Source organism: Drosophila innubila (genome assembly GCF_004354385.1).
Source record: "Drosophila innubila isolate TH190305 chromosome 3R unlocalized genomic scaffold, UK_Dinn_1.0 2_E_3R, whole genome shotgun sequence".
NCBI classification, from domain to species: Eukaryota; Metazoa; Arthropoda; class Insecta; order Diptera; family Drosophilidae; genus Drosophila; species Drosophila innubila.
The window spans coordinates 29991603-30017531 of NW_022995380.1; the positions used below are offsets into that span (position 1 = coordinate 29991603).

The window sequence follows — 25929 nt, forward strand, 5'->3', positions numbered from 1 at the left end:
GTTTATTTTTTTGGTTTTTAATTTTAACAATTATGAGTATTTGCTCAAAAACTTGACTTGAACCGTTTAATTTATGTTTTCTTGCTTTTGTTTATATATAATAATAATTTATAATAAATACAGTTTTAAGTTTCTTTTTAAGTTTTGATTTTTTTTTGGGTTATAGGAGTGTGTGTGTGTGTGTTTGTTGTGTGGGTGTGTGTGTGTGTGTGTGCACGCAAACTAAATGATTTTCTTTCGCTTTTCTTTATATTTTTGTTATTGATTTATATGTATAATAATTGTTTGTATATACGTTTATTAATGTATGTGGGTTTATGCATGTTTTAAACGCTTTTCAATTGCACATTGATATTTTAATATTTTGTAAATATTAAACATTTTTCACTCCCAGCGAGAGTTGCAATTTTTCGCATTTTATTGGACTAATTAAATGTATATATATACATATATATTAGTATGTATGTGTATGTAACTTTAATTAAAATATATATAAATATTCATGTTTATTTTTTGATATTTTTTATTTTCATTTTTACTGTGTTCCATTTGTTAAACATGTTTTCAGTATTATTGCTTTAATGAATATACATACATATATATGTTATATATGTATGATTCCTACATCTTTTCCTTCGTTTATTTATTTATTTATTGTGTGTGTGTGCGTGTGTGTGTTGTGTGTTTTTATTGCCGTCGTTTTTTTTTATTATTTTATTTGTTGCCTTTTTTTATTGATTGCTGTCTGAGTGTTTCAAATGCTTCGATATGCCTGAAATTATTGTTGGAGTAACTGTCCCCAAATGCACTCGCATTACATTGGGCGAACACATTATTTTTATCATCATCATTATCATTATCATTATCATTGCATGCGTGCGCCGCAAAAGCTGGTTGCAAGCTGAGAATTGAATTCAACTTGAAAACATCTCGACATGTAAGCAGTTTTTATAGAATTTATTTAATTAATTCATTGATTTATTCATGTTTAACTATTGTTTAATTGTGGGATATTTTTTGTTGAATTTTATTCAATTTTTTAAGTACACAATTTTAACGAGTCTGAAACAAATTGTAGGATTTTCTGAAACTCGCATTTTTTATGCATAAGAATATAATTGTATTTTTTTCTCATTTATTTTCTTTTGCTTCAATTTATTTTTCAATATTTATATGCATATATTTAGATATATATATGTATATATATATATTTAAATTATGTAACTATATTAAAATACTAATTTTTATTAATTGAACTTCTGCGCTTAAATTGTTGTTTTTCCTTTTTTTTTCTTGTTATTTGTGTCTGTGTGAAAAGTTCTATATTTATTTAATAATATTATTAATATAATTTTGTAATTTGTACAATTTTTATTATGATGATGAAAATAAAAACAACATAGAGAAATGATTGTACCAAAAATATATTATGCTTATATTTGAAGTTTGTTTTGTTTATTGCGAATTGAAACTTATGCTAAATAACTATGATAACATTATCGATTATAATATATAAATAACAAAAACTAATAGAAACTAATAATAATTATTAGGCGCGCCAAAATCTTTTGAGCGTGGCAGAATAAATAAAAAATACAAATTAAAATTGTTAACAAATCATTTTCGTTCATTCTTCGTCTGGTTTTCTTTATTTTCCTTTTGTTGTTTGTTTATATTTTTGTGAAAGTGGAAGAAATGCGATTTAAGTAGAAATCTAAAAAATTAAAAATATTTGTATATAGTATAAGCCGTTAACATTATACATAATATATATATTTTTTTAATTTGCTTTGTTTTTTTTTTTTTATAGGTTTTTAATAGTTTTCGGTCAAGAAGAAATCGTCGTGTCGTGCATAAAGTAGAAGAAGAATTCTTATAAACGACACTGAATCGAATATGCTCCAGATGAGAGCACAATTCTTATAGAGTATACAATTAAATACACACACATCATTAATTAACTTAATACAAAAACATTGCAAATTTATTAATCATTAATTATCAATTTCAATTCATGTCGTCGCTAATTGCTGTTCTTGTTCTTGTTGTTGTTGTTGTTGTTGTTGCTACACATATTTCATATATATTTATTTATATTTATTTAATTTCGGTTTATCTAATCGATTATATTTCGCACAACATTTACATTTTGTTAATAGCAAGCTAAATTTTGAAAAAATTTACAATTCTAGTTTCGGATTCGACAATATCTGTTTAAGTAGAAAAACGCATTTCAAAGATTTTCTTTCGTTTATTTTTTTGTTTTTTTTTCTTGTTTATATTGTATTATATTTTTATATGTATATGTACGTAATATTAAATTTTAATTCAAAAATCTACTTAATAAAATTTGTTTCATCATTTTGTTGTTGGTTAACATTTTGTTTAAAGTTGTTGTTTTTGTTTTTTAATCTATTTTGTTTTTCGTTTTATAATATATATTATATGTATAACATCACATTATAATAATTACTAATTAATAGTTGTTATCATTTTTTGTTATGCACTTTTTTATGCTCAATTATAAATTTAGTTAATGCACAAATACTAAATGTCGTAATAAATATACTATATTTTCATTTTTTTTAGTTTTTCTTGTTTATTTAAGTTTAGAAAAAAACGTAGAATTTTGTTACTAAGAGTTGTTGTTGTTTTGTTTTTTGTTTTTGCTGTTTGTTGTTGTTGATTTACAAGAGTTTTATAATAATTATAATGACTATTTACATGTAGAATCTTCAACAAACACAACAATTAAATATAAATAATACAATTAATAGCTCATAAATTTGTTGGAAAATGTGAAAATGCAAAACACGTGACTACAACAACAATAGAGTTGGAAAATTAAATTACTTTGGGCCAGCTTTTTATTATGTATTAGCCACTTTTGGCCATGGCCAAGACGTTCTCTGACTTTTGCCAAACATTTCGTGTTCATTTGCAGCCAAAAAAACTTGACTCAATTTAATTTAGTCAGTGGGCGTTGTGCGTGGTGGGTGGGCGTGGCACTATTTAATTTATCCTCCAGCAATGCGTTAATTAGTCCTGTTCCTGCTACAATTTCTGCTCCAGTTGCCGCTGCTTCTTCTTCTGCCACCTGAAGCTACGTGACTTTTTCACCAATTTATTTTCCCGCCTCTTCTCTGCAGTTTCCTTTTGCTGTTGTTGCTTTGGCCTTTCCCTTTTTGTTGGTTGGTTATCATCTGCAAGCGAGAGATATGAATAAAATAAATGAATTTACTTGTTTTACAAATTTTTGTTCTCATGAATGCATGAGAATTCTTTTTTTTATATTTTACTTAAGTTATTTTTATTTTATTGTTTCTTTTTTATGTTTTTGTTGTTGGCTGCACTTTTTTCGCACGTTTTATCCAAATCGCATAGTTGGCAAACAAAAAAAATAACTGCAGGCCATAAAATATACGTGGCCAGTAGATTTTCAAAGGCGTGGGTGCAGTGGCTTAAAGGGCGACAAACGAGCAAAGGAAACGGAAACGGAATTATCAATGTGGCCAAGAGTGTGACACAGTGTGTGTGTGTGTGTGTGTGTGTGTGTGTGTGTGTGTGTGTGTGTGTGTGAGTGTATTCAAATGGGTCAAGCAACAGGATATCACACTCATGTTCATTCCCTCCATTTCCACTGCTTCCCCTGCTTTCTACTTACTGTCTCTCTAACTCCCTCTCTGTGGCTTCTCCTCTTTTTCTTAAATGTACCCTATGCATGTGTGTGGGTGTGTGTGTGTGTGTGTATGTGTGGGTGTGTGTGTGCCGTGGCTTTATCACATGCCGAAGGCCAGCAAGTGTCGTTCTTAATAGCCATAGAGGTCGCATACCCTACACCATGCACTTCAAAGGGCATACTAGTTTAAGTACATTTATTTTTAACATAAAAAAATTCTTAAAGATGTTTTAAAGAGTTAATTTGAAGAGATTAAATTTTACGAATTGATATAATAGTTGATCCATTAAACAAAAGTACTATAATTATAAAAATATCAAGGCTGCAAACATATAAAATTTTAAAAGGTTCGGTTTGGCGGCTCGAACCATAGAGCAAGACATCGGTTCAATTCGCGAATTGGTTTATATACCCCCTGAACCCAAGGCTTGGGTTCGAACCTTGCTTTAATTTCATAAAAAAAATATGTTTATTGTTATAAACTTTTCTCTATATTTTGAACTAATTTAATTTTTTTTTTAAAGAAATCAAATTTTGTTGTTAATGCAAATTTATTTGAAGATTTAAATATGACTTATTTTAATCCGTAGTCTTAAATAATTGCGTAATATTAGAAAAACACTATATATTTGTTTAATTATTATTTATTTTCGAACCGAACCATTTTTATAAAAAAAGCGGTTCAGTTTAGGTTCGGGCTCGCAATGTAAATAATTTCATTAAAATGGTACCATATAATCTTTACTTTTCTATCATTAGTTAAGCATATAAACGTTACAAGAAATATTTTTTTAGATATTAAAAATATTTAAATGTATTTTATTCAATTTCGAATAAAACGTTGAAAAACAAACTTTTTTAATGTTTTTTTTTTTGTTTATAGGGTATGTTAAAGTCGACTAGACCTTTACATTTGTTACTTGCAGTGTTTCTGTGCGTTGCTCAAGTGTTTCTTGTGGCGCACACACACTTACACACACACACACACTCCTACACGCGTGTTAGAATTTTCATCAATGGCTTTAGCGAATTTTCCCATTTATTTAATTTGTTTTTTTTGTTTTTGCCATTGGCCACAAGGCCACAAGTTGCAAATACAACTGTGATAAGATGACATCAGCTGTTGCTATGCGCCGCATTTTGCGTCATCAGACGTTAATAACAATTTGGCATTTAGCTGGAATTTCAAGTTTAAGCCAGAAACCCACGCACAGCCATAAAAACAACCACGCAACTGACAACCAGAGGGTGCAAAAGTGGGCGGAGGGCGGTGGGAGTGGCAACAACTGCATTCCAATGCATCCTCCGCATTACATCACAAATTTTACACTGTTTAGATATGTTTAAGTATAGATGCAGATTTGAATAAGCGTAGGAGAAACTGCACATTAATTTCTCCCTTTTTATTATCACTTGTTCTAAAAACCATTAGCAACTAAACACAATATACGAGTTTTAATTCTATGTGAACAATTCTTATGACTCAACAAATATTTGTAATTCTTCTATGAACCATAAGGAATGTTAATAAAATAAGAATAATAAATAAAAACTAATATAAAATGAAGAAAAAATGACATTATAATTGAAATTTGTAATTTTATTTTCAATTAGAAAGTAAATTGCAGCCAAGAATGCATTATTAATAGTTCATAATTTAATTTAATATTAATTTTAATTGTTAATGCTTTATATAATTTGTAGCCATATTTTATTAGTCTGCTTTTAGTCGAGTATTAATAAATAAATAAAAAATAGCAATTGCAAGCAATCAAAAAATTGATTTACATTTTCTATTGTTTTCTCTCGTTATTACCTAACTTAAAAGTTAATTACAATTGCCATAAATTAGGCTAATTGGAGGTTGTAGTAAAATGTCCAAAAAGTATGCTATGTTTATTCTGTGAAAATTGCTGCTAAAATGCAAAAAAAAAACTGCAGAGTATTTTATACTGATTACTGCAGAATCATATTATCGTTATCAAACTTTTATTTTGATATTTATATTTCGTTCATTATGAACCTTAACCTTATTAACCTTAAGTTTCTTAAGCATTGTGTTGCCTTGATTTTAATCAATTTCTATTTGCAGCTTTCCATTTTCTCCAGCTTCAATTGGAAACGTTATCAGAACGTGTTGGCCGATAAAAAGAAGTCTAGAAAACACAACGTCCACAATCAATTGTAAATGTCGAAAGGCAAGTTCAGTTCGCCATTATTTATATCTAGCTGACAAATTGACTTTGCTTATAAAAATAGCAAAGCAACCGCAAATTGAATTGAGCTGATGCAAAATTAACCCAGGAGCGGAATGCGGGGCACAAAAGAGGTGGCGCAAATATGCAAATATATTTGGAAAATTATATACAATGAAATCAAGAAATATTTTAGAAGAAACGTAAATTTTATCTGAGATATTTGGGTACGTTTTTTTTACATATGTAATTAAATAAATCAATTAAAAATATATACTGGATTGTCCCTTTAATTATGCATTCCAGCCCTGCGGCCGTTCGTTTGAAAACTGAAAACTTTTACTAACGCAGATGGACTCAAAGTGACTTTGCGTTCTCACTCACTCTCTTTTTCCTTTAAAAACTCTCCTATCTCTCTCTCTGTCAGTTTGGTATATGGTTGTCAGAACAGCTTTTTTCCCGACAAATCTCCGTTTTGGTTAAGTTCAAATTGAAAACAGCAGACAGCGGAAATTCTGGCTTTGTTTTTAAATGTATTTGGTTTTTATTTAAAAATATATAACTTTTTTTATTTTTAATTCAGATAAGAGATGTGAAATGTAAAATATATCCATTTCTATAATCGGTATAAGTCAAAATGTACCCAATTCTGATAGATTTAAAAACAAAAATAGATCTTTAAAAGTCTTTGTAGGCCAATTTCTTTAATGCATTTTAGTTGAAAATTCTTCATTTGGATAAAGAAGTTGGAGAGTATATTAAATACGAATGTTATCGACATTATATAACAAACAAAAAATTAAATAAACCCAACAACATAATGATATTTTCAGATTTGGAAAATTTGTATTATTTTATATTCTTTAAAGAACTTTGAGTGAACATATATTAGATACGAATACATTGAACACATCATGAACTTTGAGTTTATAAACTTTAAACAAACTTTTAACAAATATTACCATTAATTTTAATAAAATTATAAAAAATTTAAGAAACATGAAACAAAAATTATACAATTTTTTCAAATTATTTCTTGGAAAATATAGTTTTTTACTTTTAAAAAATTTGCAACTCTGGCTTGAGATGCCATCAATGAACGCATTGACGGACGCTGACTTTGACATGACAGATTAATTGAAGGGAATGTCGGTGGGGGGAGAGAGGGACGTTTTCCTCGCTCGTTCCGCCTTTTAATCAAAGGCAAATTCGCGCAGAATATGCAAATTAGTTAGCAAAGCCTGGCAACGACAGACGAGATAAAGAGATAGATAGGGAGCGAGAAAGAGGGAGAGAGAGAGAGAGCGAGATAGAGAGAGAGAGAGAGAGAGAGAGTGAGGAAGAGGGAAGGATTTCTCTTGAGTGCGCTGTTGACTAAATTTAAAATTTATGACTTTGGTTTGAGTCTGGTCAAAAGGCTGTTGGCCACTTGTGACTAGGCTTAGAGCAGCTCGATTTGCTTTAATGGTTTAATTTGCTCTGTGACTCCGTTGTCTGCAAACAACACTGAGTGCCAACTGTATACAGACAGCACAAAAAAGGATACACACACACACACACATACACACAATGCAAAGGCCGAAAAACAAAAGCCGTAACAATCGGGCAGACACAACTCACTTGGCTTTCTAATTGGCCACGCTACCAGGTGCGACAGAGAGAGAGATAGACTGTTTCTCTATTCCCATTCTCCAACTCCCTTATCGGTCATCTCTCGGCTCGTGCTGGGGATTTGCGGTGCAAATCGTCCGGAACTCGGACTATGGTTTTGATCCTTTGTCTCCCGTTGCAGTTACTACGTTTATACGACGCTACATTCATGAATTATTGAAATTGCTTATTTTACAAATTCTTAATACGACACAGAAGGAATTCACGAAATTAAAGAAGCAGAGTTGTCAGAAAACTTTAGTAAGAAACTTTGTGATAATAAAGTAAAAAATAGAAAAAAAAAAAAAAATCAAATTTTAAAAAAATTCCAAGTTATAATATAACGGGTTAGTTAAAACAAATCTAGTTTGAACCAAGGAATTCACGAAATTAAAGAAGCAGAGATGTCAGTTAGTATAAAAATTTAAGTAAGAAAACTCTGTGAAACTAAACTAAAAAATTTAAAAAAATAAAGAAACTCAAATTTTAAAAACATTTCAAGTTATAATATCACGGGTAAGTTCGAACAAATCCAGTTAGGACCAAGGCTGCAAACCGGCTCTGAACCGAAACTCGTAGATCCAGTTTAGTTCGGGTTTTTAAGCAGCGTGAAACGGATCATGAACCGAACCCTTAAAGCGGATTAATTCGCGAAACTTAACCTGAACCGAACCGCTTTCTGAAATAAAAGGTTCGGTTTAAAAAAAAATATTTACATACATTTTATGGCTTTCTAATATCACGCAATAATTTGAGACTTTGGATTAGAGTAAGTCAAATAAATTTAAATTATCATCAAAATTTAATTTCTTAAAAAAAAAAAAAATTTTATTAGTTCATAATGTATATACAAAAAAAAAAATTTTTTTGTATGAAATTGAACCAAGATTCGAACCCAAACCTTGGGTTCCGGGGGTATATAAACCAATGCGCGAACCGAACCGCTGTCTCGCTCTATGGTCTGAACCGCCGATCCGAACCTTTAACAAGATTTTGGTAGTTTGCAACCTTAGGACAAAATTCTAATAAAAAATGCGTTTCTTCACAAATTTTTGACAGGTTTGCTCGATATAATATTTTGCAAAATGAACTTCGTGTGAACATGATGAGTGCGCGCGTGTGTGTGAGAGGGGTGTGTGTTTATGTGTGTGGGTCTGCTTTGCATCTCAATTTATACACTCAAGAGCTGCATTCGACAGTGGACAATGGTCAAAATGCATTGAGAAATGCAGCTTGTAACTCAATTAGAGTGTGTGGTCTGCAATGACAGAACACACACATGCTAATACACACACATACCCATAAACATACACACACACACACTCAGACATACGGTATTAACTGGACAGAGATAAGTGGCACGTATGTCAATCAAGGACATTTGCTGGTCGATTGCAAATTCCGTACGTCAGGCAACACACACACACACCTGTGCACTCTTTGGTGGTGTTAACATATGCAAATGAACAGCAGCTGCAAATCAGACATGCAATTTGGAATATTTGTCGATATTGCAACATCAAATGTCATCCGCAACATCATAAACAAACAAGCAAGTGTTGTTTTACACTAATTACAATATAACAAGTTGATTAAAAATGAAAACTTGACACTTCAATTTTGTGATTTTCAAAATTCTAAAGGGGGGACCCTTACCACCAACATAAAGAGGCAATACAATTTTTAATCGAAATTCATTAAATTTTAATGCAGAATGAATTCAAAGGCCAAACCATGAACAAAATGACATAGCGTTTGCATATCGGCTTAGTTTTGATCAATTTATTACAGTTTGAAGTTGGTCAAACCTTTGACCTTGCAACTTTACAAGTCAAATTTTTTGCATGATTTGCCATGATTTTTTACAGAAAAATGAAAGTTGCCAGAATCAAGTTTAAAGTGTTGTTTTATACTAATTACGACATAAGGAGTTGGTTAAAAGTGAAAACTTGAGATTTAAAATTTTCAATTTTCAAAATTTCAAAGGGGGGACCCTTAGCATTGGAATAAAAATCGAGATCCAGAGTAAAATTTTTTTTTAATGAAATCATTAATATTTGAATGCAGAATGAATTAGTAGGTCAAATCATGACAAAAATGACATTCCGCAAGAAAATTGGTGCAGTTTTCACAGAGTTATGTCAGTTTAAAGTTGTTTTATGACAGCTTTTTTTTTTTTGCCAATTTTAGTATGATTGTTTTAATGTTAGAAATAGATTAATTAGTTTATTATAAAGAGTGTATAATCCTTAAATATTAAGTACAAAATAAGCTTAGTATTATATCGATAAAATGCAAAAGTTGTTTCTAAAACTATTTTCGACATTCCAATGACTTTATAAAAAATAAACTAAATTCTGTTTGCTGATTAAGCAGACAAACAAATAAGTTTAAGCACAATCAGAGCGAGTTTCAGGTTTCAATTTGGAATTGAAATTTAGTTTTTAGTATGCAGCTAACGAAGTGAAACTCACGTTGGACTTGAGCAGACGAAAAAGCAGCAGGAAAAAGGGAGAAGATGCTAATCCTGGATAGTGGATGTGGAAACTAGCAAAGTGACAGCGTAACTAAATAGCAACTGAGCAGATAAGACAACATCTACAACAACAACAACATCTACAACAACAACAAACAGCAATACTAAGCACTATCATGACAACAATAGTTGTTGTCAGACACAAACTCATCCTACAGTCGCAAATTCCCACTCTGAGGGGAGCAGAGAGTAGGGAAGAAAAAGGAAAAACTGTCACTCTGCGCTCCCGGCAATTTCAGTTTCCACAGCGTGCACGTAAACCAATTTTAACGGTTTAACTTTTAGCTTGTGCTTTTATTCCAGCTTCCCTCTCTTTCATCTTCCATCTCGTTCAACGCAATGGCACGCCCCGTTACGCCCCTTTATGCTTGCGTGTATTAAGCAGTGCCATGTTTGTTTACAATGCTTTTATGTTTGCACAAATGACGTCCGCTACTCGGACCATGTGCTGATTTCTCCCCTTACCACCTCCTTCCTTTTCCCTTTCTCCCTAGTGGCACATACGCACCCACGCCCACACACACACACACACACACACACACACACACACACACGCACATATATTTGTACCCACAATCACCCAACAACAAACATAATACAACGGAATGTTGCGCATTGAAGCAATTTTCTAGTCTATGTTTAGAATACCCTGTAAACCAAATGTAGGATAGAGAAGTAATATATCCTGTTGAGTAGTTTCATTCATAACTTAATGATACTTAAATAACTGTACACAGATTAAAGAAATATGCTTGCTAACCTAAAAATACATTTCCACATTCAATCGTTATATTATTATTATTATTTTTCTCAACGATGTTCATTGTCATTGGCATTATCATTAGCATTAACATAATTATGCCCAGAAATTTCCTTTAATATTAATTATAATGTAATGTATTACATAATCTTTATGTATTACATTAGAACTATCATTGACAATTTTATTTTCATTATTATTAATAAAAGCGCTAGCTTTATCGAAATTTTTAATTTCATTAGTATAATGTCTCTCGTCATTATAATTATGCTCAGAAATTTCCTATTTATTAATTATACTATTATATATAAGTTTGCATAATCTTTATGTATTACATTAGAGCTTTTATTGACAATTTCATTATCATAGTTGTTATTAAGAGGATTAGCTTTATCGAAGCTATTAATTTCATTGGCATTATGTCTGTCGTCATTATAATTTTCATATTTATGATTTTTACCATATACCATGTAACTTTTTAATCATTTTTCATTATTTATTCATTATTATTATCATTATGAATATCATTACTGTCTTTGTTACTTTAATTTGAAGAAATTTGTAATTCGTATTTAAATGATTCATTTCAGAGACATCTGAAATTTTATGTTCATTATTCATTAGCATTTTCATTATGTTGAACATTTTTGTTGTTGTGTGTAATGCTGATTACTGAGTATTTCATAATTCTACCATTTCAACACACTGCTTAATATGATGAGCGTATATGCTGACAAGGAAGAAAGCAGAGACAAGGAGAGTTATGTTGTTGTTGTTGTTGTATGTGTAAGTGTGTGTGTGCGTGAGTTATTGTTATGATGCCACAGTGCGCAATTTATGACTCGAGGTCGAGGCAATGGTTACCAGCCGAAACAAACTCCCAACTTGCAGTTGGCCCTTAAAAATAGACAAACACTCAAGTGGGTAGATGTATGTTAAAACGAATTCAAAGCCGAAAGAGAAAGAAAAGCTTAAAAGAGTGAGAGAGGGGGAAATAAAAGTTACAGGTCGTTGTCTAAAACCTACGACTGCCATAAATACATTGGGTCTTAGTCTCTGGAGCACTCTTCTACGCTATGGGATTAAACTGGCAGCATCTTAACTTGGCTCTATTTAAGGATTTTGCATGCTTGAAGAGGGGCCCAAAGAGGCGAGGGGAAAAGTAAGTAAGGAAAGGCGTGAGAGTGTGCTTCCCACTTGCTGAATGCTTTCATTAAAAAGTTACCAACTTAAGCGATTTTCTTTAAGCTGCTGTCGCTTTTCCTTCTTTCCCTTTCCACTTCTCCTCTCCTTCAAGCCACACTCTATTTTTAATATTAAATCAATTTCTAAAGAATTAAATTGGCTTTCAAATGTTGCGCTGTGGCAAAAGCCAAATGGGGGGGGGAGCCATGTTTATGCAAAATTGTTGCATAAATTTTCACAAATATGCCTTGTCCCTAAAAAGTATGCAGCACTTAATTTGAATTGCCAGCGTGTGTGCGTAACGGTTGGGCGAATGTGTCTGTGTGTGTGTCTATAGTCAAGTGCTTTTTAGCGGGTGACAAAATACAAATACAAAAAGTACGATAAACTAGAGATGCTCGACTGTTAGATGCGCAGCAAATGTTCGATTCTGTCACCACAAATTAAATAAAAATTACAAAACAAATAGCTTAAAATATAAATACAAATATGAAAAAAAAGGAACTATCCTTATCGGAATTCAAACTCGAAAATCCAAATATATTTTTGTAAAAATAAATTTTTCATCGTCTTTAAAAAATTGTGTATTTATTTATTTATTTTAATGAATAGTAAAAATATTGAATATGTACTATAAAAGTAAATTTTAGCCATTCATAGCTTTAACTTACTTCTTTTCGTTTAATTAACTGATCGAATTTAAATTTGCCACCTTTAAGATTTGTTTTTATTTATTAAGTGAAATTCGAGAACTTTTAATTGTATTTCACAACATGAAAGTATATTTAAAAAATGTTCTTTCTTTAACTGTTTTAGCTATAGGTTTTCACAAGGACACAACTTGCCACAAAGTTATAGGTCTTTATATGCTACGATTACTGGGCTAACAACGTTGTTAATTCATTGGCAACTGCTGTTGCTGTCATTGTTGCTGACGTCACCTGCTGATTGCTTTATTTTATTTTTTCAACCTTGTCTTCAGGCTCAAAAGTGTGCTACATTTTCTTAAATTTCTTTTTCAAATTTAGCACGTCTTCACATTAACTCAGTCAAGTTGTCTCCCTCCTGTTTTCCATTTCCTCTCTAATCTGCAACTGCCACGAGCGGCCAATTTTGTTGTAAAAAAAAAAAGAAAAGAAAAGAAAAGCTTACAACGTGTTTCATTTGGCGCCGAGTTGTTGTCATGTGCGTGTTAAAGGCAAGTTTCCGATAAAAGGAATGAAACCAAAAGAAACCAAATGTAATGTCTTCCTCCTTACCCCTCTCTCCCATTTTATCCTCCCCGCAATGTTGCCCGGAAGTCGACTTGAACTGCAGGCCAAAGCAATCTTTAGCCTTATAGCCATAAAACAAACATTAAAACCAACATCGAAGCCCATATTAAGCCTCGGGTTTGCTCAAATATGATATAGATATAATACTCACTATATATAAAGCTACCATAAATAATGCCAATAAAACTGTAATGCCAGTAAAAATGTTACTTTAAGAGATATTGAGTGTATAAATAATACCAGTAAGTTAATACATTTTAATTTGTTTGCATTAAAAGTTAATCGGCAAGTTGAAAGATGGGTTTTCATCAAATATTTAAGCTGGATTCAATTACAGTAGGCATGTAGTTTATTATTAATCTAGTCCTATTTACAGCTAGTTATAAATGATGCTTAAAAAAAAACATTTTAAGCTAGAAACATTTTTAAAATAAAAAATATAAATATTTGTACTTTGTAGAAAATGTAAGTAGTATAATAAGAATATTATCGATAAATATTTAGTTTAGGCATTTTTTTAAAATATTTTTTTTATAAGCTTAACTTTTGTTGCCTATTTTTCTCAACCCAATATAAGTTAAAGGGTGTTCCTGTAGGGATAATATTATCGCACAGGCGGCAAAGTTTTTTTTTCGGTAATGATTTTGTTTTTGGCCAAGTCAAGTTCACATAACGATAAGTAGATATTCTTTTTCTATTTTTTTTCTTTTTTCATCTTTCGGTTTAATGGCCAAGGCAAATGGCGAAAGCAAAAGACAAAGAATCGGAAACGTGACGCCATCTGCAGCATTGGAATAATTTGGATCGTAAATCAAAAAAAATTCAATGGGAAAACCAAGAGAGCGGGAGAGTGTAAATGATGACTACTTAAGTATACATTAAGTATACGCAGTGTGTAGCAAGCGCGCTATTCACTGACAATTGCCAATTTAAGCATACATATATTTTTGATGACGAAAGCACAGGTGAAAAATAAACGACGACGACGACGACAACGCGAATAAAGTTTAATTAATCATGACAAAAGGAAAATAACGTATATATCCATGTCTCTTTTCATGTCAACAAAAGTTGATTCTTTGCATATAGCACATTGAAAACAGATTTAAACTTCTTTGGGTATTTTGCATACTGTCAAAGTTGAAAGCATTTGCAGCAGATTCATGTGAAATATAGTTAACCCAAGCAAACAATTTTAGTTGAATGATGTTGCATATCTAAACAGTTTGTGGATTAGATTGCAAAATCGTTTTAATTGCTTTTAGTGTATGCCACAGTTGCATAGGGAATTAAGAAAACTCACACTGACTTTAATTAATTGTGTTCAGCGTCTCAGCTCGAAGCAGCGCATTTGCTGTATTTTTTCTTCTTCAATAAATATATATATATAATAAATAAAAATTTTATGCGGCTGAGTTGAAATTGAATTTCAAATGCAAATATGCTTCAAAAGACATTTCTTTGCAAAAGTTATATAAATAAAAAGTCAGAATCAACTTGGAAAAACCCAATTTACTTGCAGCATTTTCTGTACATACATTTTTTATACATTTTTCAGTATATCAGCAAAAACTATTTAGTTCTTAAACATTCATTTCGTGTAGACTTTTTCCAGATGTTTTCTTTTTTTTCTTTGAGAATTTCAAATCACTTTATTTAGCAAAAATCCACTAGGAGAATTCATTCATTAAGCATAACACGAACTTTGGCCCAGTTTTAAAATCCCTCACTGACATGTTTGACTACACATACATATTCATATACACAATGTGTGTGTGTGTGTGTGTGCAAGTATATGTACACATACTTGGCTAAAACTTTTTGTTGGCACTGTTGCTGCTGCTGTTGCTTCCGATTCCGATTCCGCTGCCTCTTGGCCAAGCTGTTGCTATTTTGTCATGCAAACGTCGTCACGTAATGTTAACAACACTTATACAAACATAAATCTACATACAGACTCTCTTATACAAGTAAATATATACATATATACACGTATTATGTATACGCATAGTGTGCAGTAGTGAAAAGTTTCCTGCTTTAAGTTGCATGAGTATCAAAAACCCATCATGCATCGTTATAATTGCACAAAACATTTTCATGTAGATAATTATAATCGGCTTAAAGCAGTTTAATGACTATAATTCTGTTTTAAGCGAAATTATTTTACACGATTTACAATTTGGACTTGTCTTTCATAGTCAGCTTAATTGGTTGAAAATTGTAAACTTTTATGGTAAATAACGTTGTTTATTAAAATTATCTATAATCTCACTTAACCGCAGCAAGATTGGACAAGTAGAACGGGAGTAATAGCTAACCAAAGTTATTAATAAAGTTATTATTTCAATACAAATACCTAAAAGTATGCAGTAGTTTATGTTAAATAGTAACTTCTTTAAAGTACTTGTTTTTAAATCAATTCGTAACTTATCGATTTAAGACCAAGAGATTTACACAAATTTTCCACTCATGGAAGCCTAAATCTTTCATGTTTCCAACAGATTTAGTAAAATTTATTTGGCACACAAGTTTCTTTGTTTTGCAGACAGTTCACAGCAGGCAACTAATGTGTACAATAAATCTGCACAACTAACTTTACTCAGTTCATCTATCTAGTTTAAGTCAACTGACGTCTGGTCGATCATTTCATTCAATCAAATGGGCGTGTTCGGCACAAAAAACGTGCATGGAAAAACAAATGGTAAAGGTAGAAAAAAAAACTACACAAAATTGGAAGCTGGGCAAAAAAAAAAAAAATAGAAAATTGTTTGCAGTTTACAGCAAATTGAAATGCAACGAGAAAGCGAGAAAAAGCCACAGGAGGGCAGCTTGAAAAACCATACACACAGGTTTTCTGGTGGAAAATGCGAGAATTTATAAGCCAAATATGTGGAAAAACAATGCACGAAACACGTGTTAAATCAATAGAGTTTTGTGTGCAATTTAATTGACAACGTTGCGTATACGACATGTGCAACAATCAAAAATAGTCGCAATGATGGCGACACATTAAATTACACACACAGCTTTTGTGTGTGTACGTTTCATTAGCAATTTTCAAGCTCTGGTCAGCGTCATTCAACTTGAGAGTAATAACAAGGTCGCAATCATCATCATTAGCATCGCATCATCATCGTTATTGGAGGGCACTATGTCACTTATCAAAACATGACACATAATGCCGCCTCCCTGCACTCAAATCCGTACACTAATAAAAAAAAATCGATTCTAAAATCAAGATTTATGAATGTTGGTCAAAAGTTTCTATAGTTAGAATACACATCTTTTTAGACCAAGTTATTATTAATAAGATCAACAATTTGTACATTAGGTGTTAGTTTTCATAAAGTCGTATATTAAGAACTGCGATTTTTAAAATAAGCATACGTAGCATTAGAAATTTGGTCTTAAAATTGTCTTAACTTAACAACCAAATATGTAAAATGAATTTTGGAGTTTACAAATTGGTCTTTTTTTTTCCAGTGTATTCATTTAAGAGACTTTTCTCACGGCGTTTTGCTAAATATTTCATGAGTGACTATATTTGGACGCGGAATTGCGCATAGTTGACACTTGAGCTTAATATAACGACGGAAATGTTATAAATATTTGACAATGAAGTCACTTTTGTCAAGCTTTATTTTGAGATACTATAAATATTTATAGTTTTGAAATCCATTTAAAGTCTCTACTTCTATCAAATGAAATCTAATGTAGAAATTTAAAACAGTTGAAATAATTTAACTTTTGACCTTATAAACAAAGTTAAATTAAGTTTAGTATCAACATGCTTACACAAATTTATTTTACTTTAAGCTAAGCTATAAAAAACAAATACACAATATATAAATAATATAAATACTAATATTTGTATTTATTCATATTTTTTCCTAGACCTGAGATACTGATTTGTTATTGTAATTTATTTTAATCAAATTAACTAGAATTGTCGACACATCGCATGCTGAGAAATTTGTCGACCACAAACAATGAGAAAATCGCATAAAGTTTAATAAAATTGCCCCAGTCAATTGGCGATGTGAGTAATACACAACAACGGAAGGCGGCAATTACAATTTCACAGGCGTGAATAATAAAAACTCAATACACACATGCTATAAATATATTAAAAATGTTTAACTTGAATGACTCGACAAGTTGCATTTTTTTTTTAATGAACTACATGATAAATGGTGAGGGAATGAACCAAACAAATCACAGAGTGACGTCAAGTGAATGCATAATTAAAAATGGGGCAGTCGGCACAACAAATTTCACACCCAAACAAACAAATTCCACCCACAGCAATTGCAGCTGCACATACGAGTGGTAATCGATAAAGTTTAGCACACAGTTCAACAAATTTTTTGCTTTTAATTTGGGAAAACTTTTGAAATTAAAAATTTCAGAGGTAGTTTAATAAAATGGATTTTTGATTAGCATAGAGTGATTAAATAATGGAAAAAAGTGCTACACCATTTAAACGGAAGCTGAAACTAGTGAAATTTTAATTATAAATATTTAATTATATTTATTTATTATATTTTTTTTTTAGTTTAAAAATTTGTGCAGAGCTTTAGCTATTTCAAAGCATTAACTTTTTTTTTAAATTTTTTTTTACCATTGCTACTTAATGGTTTGTAAAAATATTTTGCAATTGGCGCCCAACGTGTGTTAAATGATGCAGAAATAAAACACTTAAGCGCTAATAAACAGCGTAAATGGATATATTTCCGTTTTTTCTATCTTAAAAGCCTTAACAGCTGATTGAATTCAAAGTCTTATTAAGAAAATAATAAAAATATATCAGTATAAATGTAATTTTCGAAATTTCTCAAATTTCCCACAGCAACATTAACTTAAATATCAAGCATTTAATTGCTAAAAGCAAGATAAACTGTATCAATATACGACTATTGTGGGGCGAAATCAAATAATTAACAATTGGCGCCCAACGTGTGTGAATGGCCTTAACCCCGAAAGCGCTTAAACGATAATTAATGGATTAATTTGTACAACAGTGTAAACTGATACACACATACATGTATATATGTGTGTATATAGTCATGTACAATGTACATATATGTGTAACAATGCACTGTGTTTCAAATATAGATGATATTAATGACGATGAAAGAGATGGAATGGGATGGGAGAGGAAGAAGAAGCCCTGCAACATTTATAAGGTCACGTATATAAAAGTTACGCACGTTCTGTTTGTTGTGTGTGTGTGTGACAGACTGTGAAAATATACATGTGTTTTGCATAAGTAAATCAGCTGTCGCTGTTGCAGCTGCTGCCGCTGTTTTTTTTCCTTTTTTTTTATCATTATTATTGATTAAATCAAATACTTAATGAATTATTATTGATTTTATCAAGTGTTAAAGATTAAGTTTATTTTATAATGACATAATTTTAATAACTTGCAGCTGTCGCCTTGACAAAATGCAGTCAAATTGTGTCCTGAGTCCTTGACTACAAAAAAAAAAAAAAAAAAAAAAAAGTATGTGCAATTTCCTGCGCTGTTGTTGCATGTAAATGTGACACAGATTGCAGTCATGTTTCAGACATTGATGGATACGACACAATTTAGAAATACACATCTCTAAATATATAGTTGTTATTGGTATTTTATAGATAGAATTGTGATCCCAATTTCTCATTACTTACATTGAAATTGTAGCATTCGGAGTAAGACAATAAGCTATTAGGGCTACAGTAAAGCTTCTCACATAAGCTGCACTGACTTTGCTCAAGTTCTTAGAAAGAAACCTCAGTACAATGCCAATCGATTCGTCAGAGTGTTATGTCTACACACAAATTGGGCAGATCCTGGAAACGAGTCGAAATTTTCCAAGCAGTAAATTGCCATTTGCGTGAGTCGCATATAAGTAACACACACACACTCGGAGAGAAAGAGAAAAAACAGGAGAGAGTGAGAAAGATAGACAAACACTTGTAGTAAAGGCAAAAATCAACAATATAAATGACATAAAAATCGCATTAACCCATATTTGCACTAGGCACGAAAGCAAATCACATTACATGGGACTGCGGGTCTCTTAACTGCCTCGGCACAGTGGAAAATAAAGCTAGACAAGCTTATACTTATATAGATTTTACAATAAATAATATGTTATTTTTTTTCTTCTCATTTATCATTATGTTTTTATAATTTATTTGAATAAATTAGTTATCTTCAACAATGTGATTTTATATTAAAGCATTTATTCTGTGACTTCTTGAGATATACTTTTAAGTTATTAAATTACTTTTGTAGCTTTAAGCCTATTTCCACGACAGCACATTTGGCTCATTCGACGCCATTTTCATCATTCGGCCCAATTGTGAACTTCATTTCAGTACAAAATCCGAATGATCATTTTGGCTCATTCATAATGAATGTGAAGATTTTTTGCCATTCGCCCCGGCGAATTTCAGTATTTTTTTTATCGAACACGTGATGTTTACCGATAAACTCGTGAAAAAAGCAGTTATCACCTTAACCAGCTGTTTTCTTCAATTAAAACGGTAGGCACATTTGGTCGTGGAAAGCCAAATACGAGCCACATTCAAATGTGAGCAAATGTGGCAAATGTCTATTTAATAATTGTTACAATATGTGAATTTTGTTCCATATTGTAGCCTATTTTTCCCACTATGCAGCACCTAGAGTTTGCTACCATTCTCCATATCAGAGGCTGGCATCTTATCGGCAACAAAAGTCGTGGGCTGAATGTGACGGAAATGGCAGCCATTTTGAGACTAGCAAAAAAATATAAGAAGAAGGAGAGCGAGACCAAGACCGAGAGAAAAGTAAAAGACGCCAAATTCAAAAGTGTCACATACATTGAAAATTATGATGTTCCCGTTGTAAATGATGTTGAGTACACGATAATGATTGTATATAGCATATATATATTGATCACGACGATGAGTTGCCATTTTCTTGCCTACTTATGAGCGTCAGCTGCTGCTGCTTTTTGCTTCGTCTCAAAGGTTAATTTGCATTGTTGGCAGGATGTGCCTACAGCAATAAAAATGTTAAGCATTTGCAAGACTACAAGTTACCCTGAAAAAAATAAATCAAGTAAATGTTTGTATAATTTTTTTGAACATAATTTATGAAATGTTAAAATTTACTAAATATATTTTTGAAAAGTTTTCATTATTTTTTATTTGTTTAAAATTAAAATTTTGAGAGTGTACAATTTTTGTAAAATTTATTTGAACATAATTTATTTAAAGTTAAAATTAAAATTTAAAATTTCAAATATTGTTTTTAAATAATCATTTTCATTATTTTAGCATACATTAAGTTATTTAAAAATTTTAGAGTGTGCACATTTATACCCTACGCAAAGTGCCTTTTATAGGGTATAACACACGTAGAGGATGTGTTGCTCGACATTTTCGGCGGAAATTTGCAACTGCTCATAAATACTTGGTAAATAATTACACAAATTAGCGTCGCAATTTATTTAATGAATTTATATATAATTTAATGCGACAACGACAACGAAGACGATGACAATGTCTTGGCCTTGTTATTCGACTGGGTTAAGAGAGCTGAGATCTAATGAAGCCACTTGATGCTGTCTAAAAATAATTAAGAAGCAACATAATGCAAGCGATGTCCTCGGAGGGATGCACAAATTGAATGATAATAACTATATATGCGAATGTCAAGAAGCTGCAGCGTTCACAGCTTGCAACTTGTGGCAAGGACAAGGACAAGGACGTGGCAACACTGCACTGCACTGCGGTGCGAATTTGCAGGAAACAGGAAGAATGAAAAAAAAAGCAACACAACAAGCAGAAGCAAAAAGTAGAGCAAATGAAATTGTAGACAACAAATGAAAATGCAGCTATTGATTTTGAGTGGGTGTATCCATGTTTTCTCTCTCTCACTCACTCTTATATATAATCTCTCTCTTTTTTGGACTGTATCGAAATGTATTAAGCTTCCATTACATTTTGGCAGCTGAATCTGCTTTTATGGACATTGAACAAGTTGATTTCAAACAGGACGAAGCATAAAAACAATATAAAATGTCAGAGATAAACATGTTCTCCTCCTTCTCTTCATCTTCTTTTTCCTCTTACGGATGCCACTTGCCACTGCTAAAATTGTTGAGCCAGATTGTGGCAGACTGCATTTAATTAACCGCATCTTGCTCAATTGAATCATTTGTTCTTTTTTCCTTTCTTCTCGAGAATCCTCTGAAATTTCAATAGTCAGAGCACAACAATGCGTATGCGTAATATTTGCAAAGTAACAATTTTGCATTGGTATCTCCAAAAAAATATACCGAACAAATAAAGTGATAACCGTTACTGATTGATTTTACTGGAGACCGCTAGGATTATAACCTTAAAAACATCAAGCATAAAATTAAAATTATATGTTGATTTTTATAAACAAAAATTTAATAGCAAATACTGTAATTTTAACCTTTTCAAAAATAAAAAATCTTTTAAAACTAGGATTTTAAAGTTAAAATTTAATAAAAGCTTCAACGTTTTATATGTACTAAGTGCTAATTTATTTATTAATCTCATCTTAGCTTTCTTATTTTCTACCGCATCTTATGTAAGCATCCCTGTTTTTCTACATTTTCCCTTATTTTAATTACTTATGCTGCTATTAAATTATTAATTTAGCCATTACCTGATTTTACACTGACTGCGATTTTATTATTTATAGATTTTATTTTAAGTATTTCCTTTTTAAAGGCCTTCAGCATCAATCAATAATTTTGTGCTCATTTTAACACAGCATAAAACTTTGTCATTATTTTAATAAAACATTTTTTGAAGCGTGCGGAAAAGGAAGCAAGTAGGGAAAGGAGGAAGAGGGGTTGGGAATGGAAGTGGGTTAGGCGACTCCACTCTGTTGTCGTAACAGGATGCCAGGATATGCCCGAGTCGCAACATTTTTGTCACATGTTGCATGTAACACATAAAAAAGCGACAGATTATTAATTGATTTTGAACGCAGCTTTTGCAAAATTGCTTTTGCTGATAATTAATGAAGTATATTTTTTTTTTTATGCTTTTTAGCCCAGTATTCAAAGCGTACAAAAGCTTATGGATTTGTGACAATGTCTGTCCGCTTATGATACCGATATCTCAGAGAATGTAAAGGGCTGTTCAAATTCCATGTAAGAAACTAAAATGTTTCTTTTCTTGCGATAAATTTTACTCAGCTATGTTGTGTGCAAATTTCAGCCTCCTCGGTCTTACGGTTTTGACAGCACAATGATCAGTGTGTCAATGAGGATAAAGAGTTTTATATATTTCTTGAGTTCAAATACTTGTATGCTCTTTTTTTTAATTTTTCTCTTTATATTTTCTTTTTTTTTGACAAAGTGAATATTATTTATTGGAAAATGGACACACAACTCTTTGTTAAACTGTTATCAATTGCTGGAAAATCGCGTGGTGAAAATCCATTTATTGGACTTCATCTGCAAGTTTTGCAACAATTTCAGCTGCAAGCGGTTTTGTAATATCCACCAAAACCGCAATGCCAACTGTTTGCAATGCGTTTCCCAGTTTTACAGTTGAAAAACTGTTTCGTTATACCCTATAGTTGAATAGAAGCAAGGGGATGTTAGACTATATCAAGTTTTGAAACAGTTGCAGCATGAAACTTGAGTATCAACGAAAACTGTAAGCCGTATTATTATCTCTGCAGCTGAAAATAACATTTTTGGGTTTTAGACCAGACCCATAAGCATAAGGGCTTTTAGCTATCTGTTTCTGTTTTTGGATTTTGTGGTTTGCCTGCCTTGTCTCTGCCACTGAAATATTTATGTATTGCACTCTATTTTGTGGTGGAAATGCCTCAAACATTGCCCCCTCACAGAACGGGGGGAAAAACCGTGCCAAGCAACCTCCTTCTATCGAGCAAAAAGTTGGTTGAATAGATAAATGCCCTGTAGGCAGATGATGCATAACGCAAAGCAGACTTTGAGGCAAGTAACTGATTATGATTACAGTGGAGCACGGGAACAAAAATGGAATTGAAATAAAGCACAAATGTGCAAACAGAAAATCATATCTTCCTGTGGTAATCAGCTCACTATTTGCCAGGTTAAAGATTACAAGATGATACTTTTTGTTTAAGAAATCATATTTTTTTTTTCCTTTAAAAAAAAAGCGACAAGTCAGGCATAAAACAAAGTTGGCTGAAAGCAAAAGGGCCAACTGCTGATATGACAAATTTGTAATATTCCAAAAAAAAAAAAAAAAATAAAAAAAAATAAAAAAAAATTAAAAAAAAACTGAACAGAACAGAACAGAAAAACGGAAAAGAAAGCGGAAAGACAGAACACAAAGTTTTCTGCGAGTTCAATGTAAAAGATGCAGGCGGAGGCGGCAGGCGTGGCCAAAGTACACACACACATACACACAATGATGATGATGATAAAACATATATTTTGGATGACGCAGAGAAATTGCCAATAAATTGGCCCCACATTAAGCGAATGCGAGAAGCTTAACAAAGTGAACCCCATAAAACTGGGGACAACGTTTCACAAATTTATGTCTATACATTAAGCAATTATGTTACACAGAATGTGTGTGCCGAAAAGAAAGGAAAGAAAATGAGGCTGGAGAGCGAGCAAAACAAGTGTGCAAATTATGGAGTGTAAAAAAAAAAAAAAAAAAAAAAATATTAAGTTGCTGGGTCAAACATTTTTCACAAAAGAACCTCCAAGCATACTTGGGGTGTAATTGCTCGTTATTGCTTATTAGCTAACTATTTCAATAAGTGACTATATATAGGCATAATAATTAGATTTTTCGAGAAGAAACTGGAAGATTTTGTTGTATTTTTTATTTACTTAAGAGTCAACTGTTTTTAATTTGTTAGTTTAAATAAATTATTTCTTTATATTAAATGTTTACAAATTTAATAAATCATCTATTTTATCAAACCTCAAATTCTAGAAAAATGAACACAAATTGCGTATACGCTTACGAGTTTATAAATCGCACAAGGACTCGAAGTCCATGTGATGTAAGGAGCCTGTTATGTGGGTCAAGGGGGCCTCCACAATGTCTGGTTGGAGTCACCTTAAACTATCCAGCGCATTATTTGCATAAATGTATATATATATACAGACATACGTATTCACATGATATCATTATTTTTCCGCCTGTCAGCATTTCTTTGGCATTTTATGAATTTATGTGTGGCTTTTGTAATTGTTTTTGCATAAGTATGTTTGTGTGAGAGAAAGTGAGAAAGAAACACTGAGCATAAAAATGAATGAAGCTTAATAATTTTTTTTTTTTTGCTGGGCATCATTTATAATGCTGTCTGCATTTAATTCCGACAACACGGTAAATGAAATATAAAAAATGCGTCCGCTCAAATCCCAAGAGAGAAATGAAAATTCTCAACTGGATTATGTATGTTAAGTTGATTCTCGTTGATCCCTTATAGCGGAATATACAAACTGTTGTTGTATTTTCTCATGTTATAAAATGTCGATCAATATGCTTCGATTTGCAGTCACTTCAGTTAATCCAATCAGCAATCAAATTTAAGCTCCAATAACGCATGGAAAATATTAACAAAATAAAAAAGAAAGAGGAAAATGTAACGCGAATCATTTAATAAATAAAATAAAGGCCAAGCCGAATTGACCTGTTATTTGTTTGCCAATCAAATATTTATCAAATGCAAATGCATGCAAATACGAGTCGTATACGTAATGTAAAAATATTGCGAAATAATAAATATATTGTAAAAAAAATGTTGAGTCTTTGGTTTTCTTTATACATATCCAAAAATGCAGGATAATTTTTTCATATTGATATTTAACTTTTTTATTTCTTTATATGACTCGGGTATTATTCATAAATAGCTTAATCTACATTAAACAATGTTGTTTTTAAACAAAAAAGGTATTGAATTAATTTACAACTGCGGAAAAAACAATTTGCAGAATGTAATTAATCTTCAACTAGTCAAATTGAACTTTTCTTCCGTGCTTTTTTTAACATTTTGTCAACGCTGTTGCTGAAAAGTATTTGTAAGTTCGAAAAACAAAAATGTGTTGATTAATTGCGTTTGTGTAATTAAAGCAAGGACAAAAACAACGAGAATGATAACAACAACGGTGCGTTTTGTAATTACAAGATAAGTTCACAAGGAAATTCCTGGCTGCCACCGAGAGGAAGTTGAAGTTGAAGCTGAGACTGAATCTGAAGCTGAAATTGAAGCTGTCCTTTTGCCAGTTAATTTATGTGCAAAGTTACAAGTGCCTCGAGTCTACAACAAGGCAACCTCGGTAACGAGCTCCTTTTACATGCTAAAAGCACACACACACACACACAAACTCCTACATACATACACGCATGTATATGTAAACGAAAATAGCCAAGTTAAAGGTCAGGCAGCCGTTTTTAATAGACGCCCCTCGCAACCCGAAAATAAAAACCTTGCTAACATTTTTGCCTGCACCTTTTTCCCTTCATTCCTTTGTGCGTCGAAGCGCAAACCGAACGAAGGCAGATGATAAGGAGAGAGAGAAAATAAAAAGAAAAGCAAAATAATATAACGTATACGCCACGTGGATCACACGCTGTGAGATTTACGATGGGTCAATCAGCCATGGCGCATTTCGTGTTAT

General features: G+C 31.8%; 2 protein-coding genes across 2 annotated transcripts in view; both read right to left on the reverse strand.

Annotated features, from left to right (window-relative positions):
* Positions 1–25929, reverse strand: part of LOC117789738 (eukaryotic translation initiation factor 4E type 2) — a 57804-nt gene that overhangs the window by 2054 nt on the left and 29821 nt on the right. The window lies entirely within an intron of this gene.
* The window catches only part of LOC117789737 (syntaxin-1A), a 47614-nt gene continuing 24777 nt past the window's right edge, over positions 3093–25929 (reverse strand). The window contains exon 3 of the transcript XR_004617926.1: positions 3093–3203. The gene's annotated coding sequence lies outside the window, so the exon portion shown is untranslated. The remainder of the gene's footprint in view (positions 3204–25929) is intronic.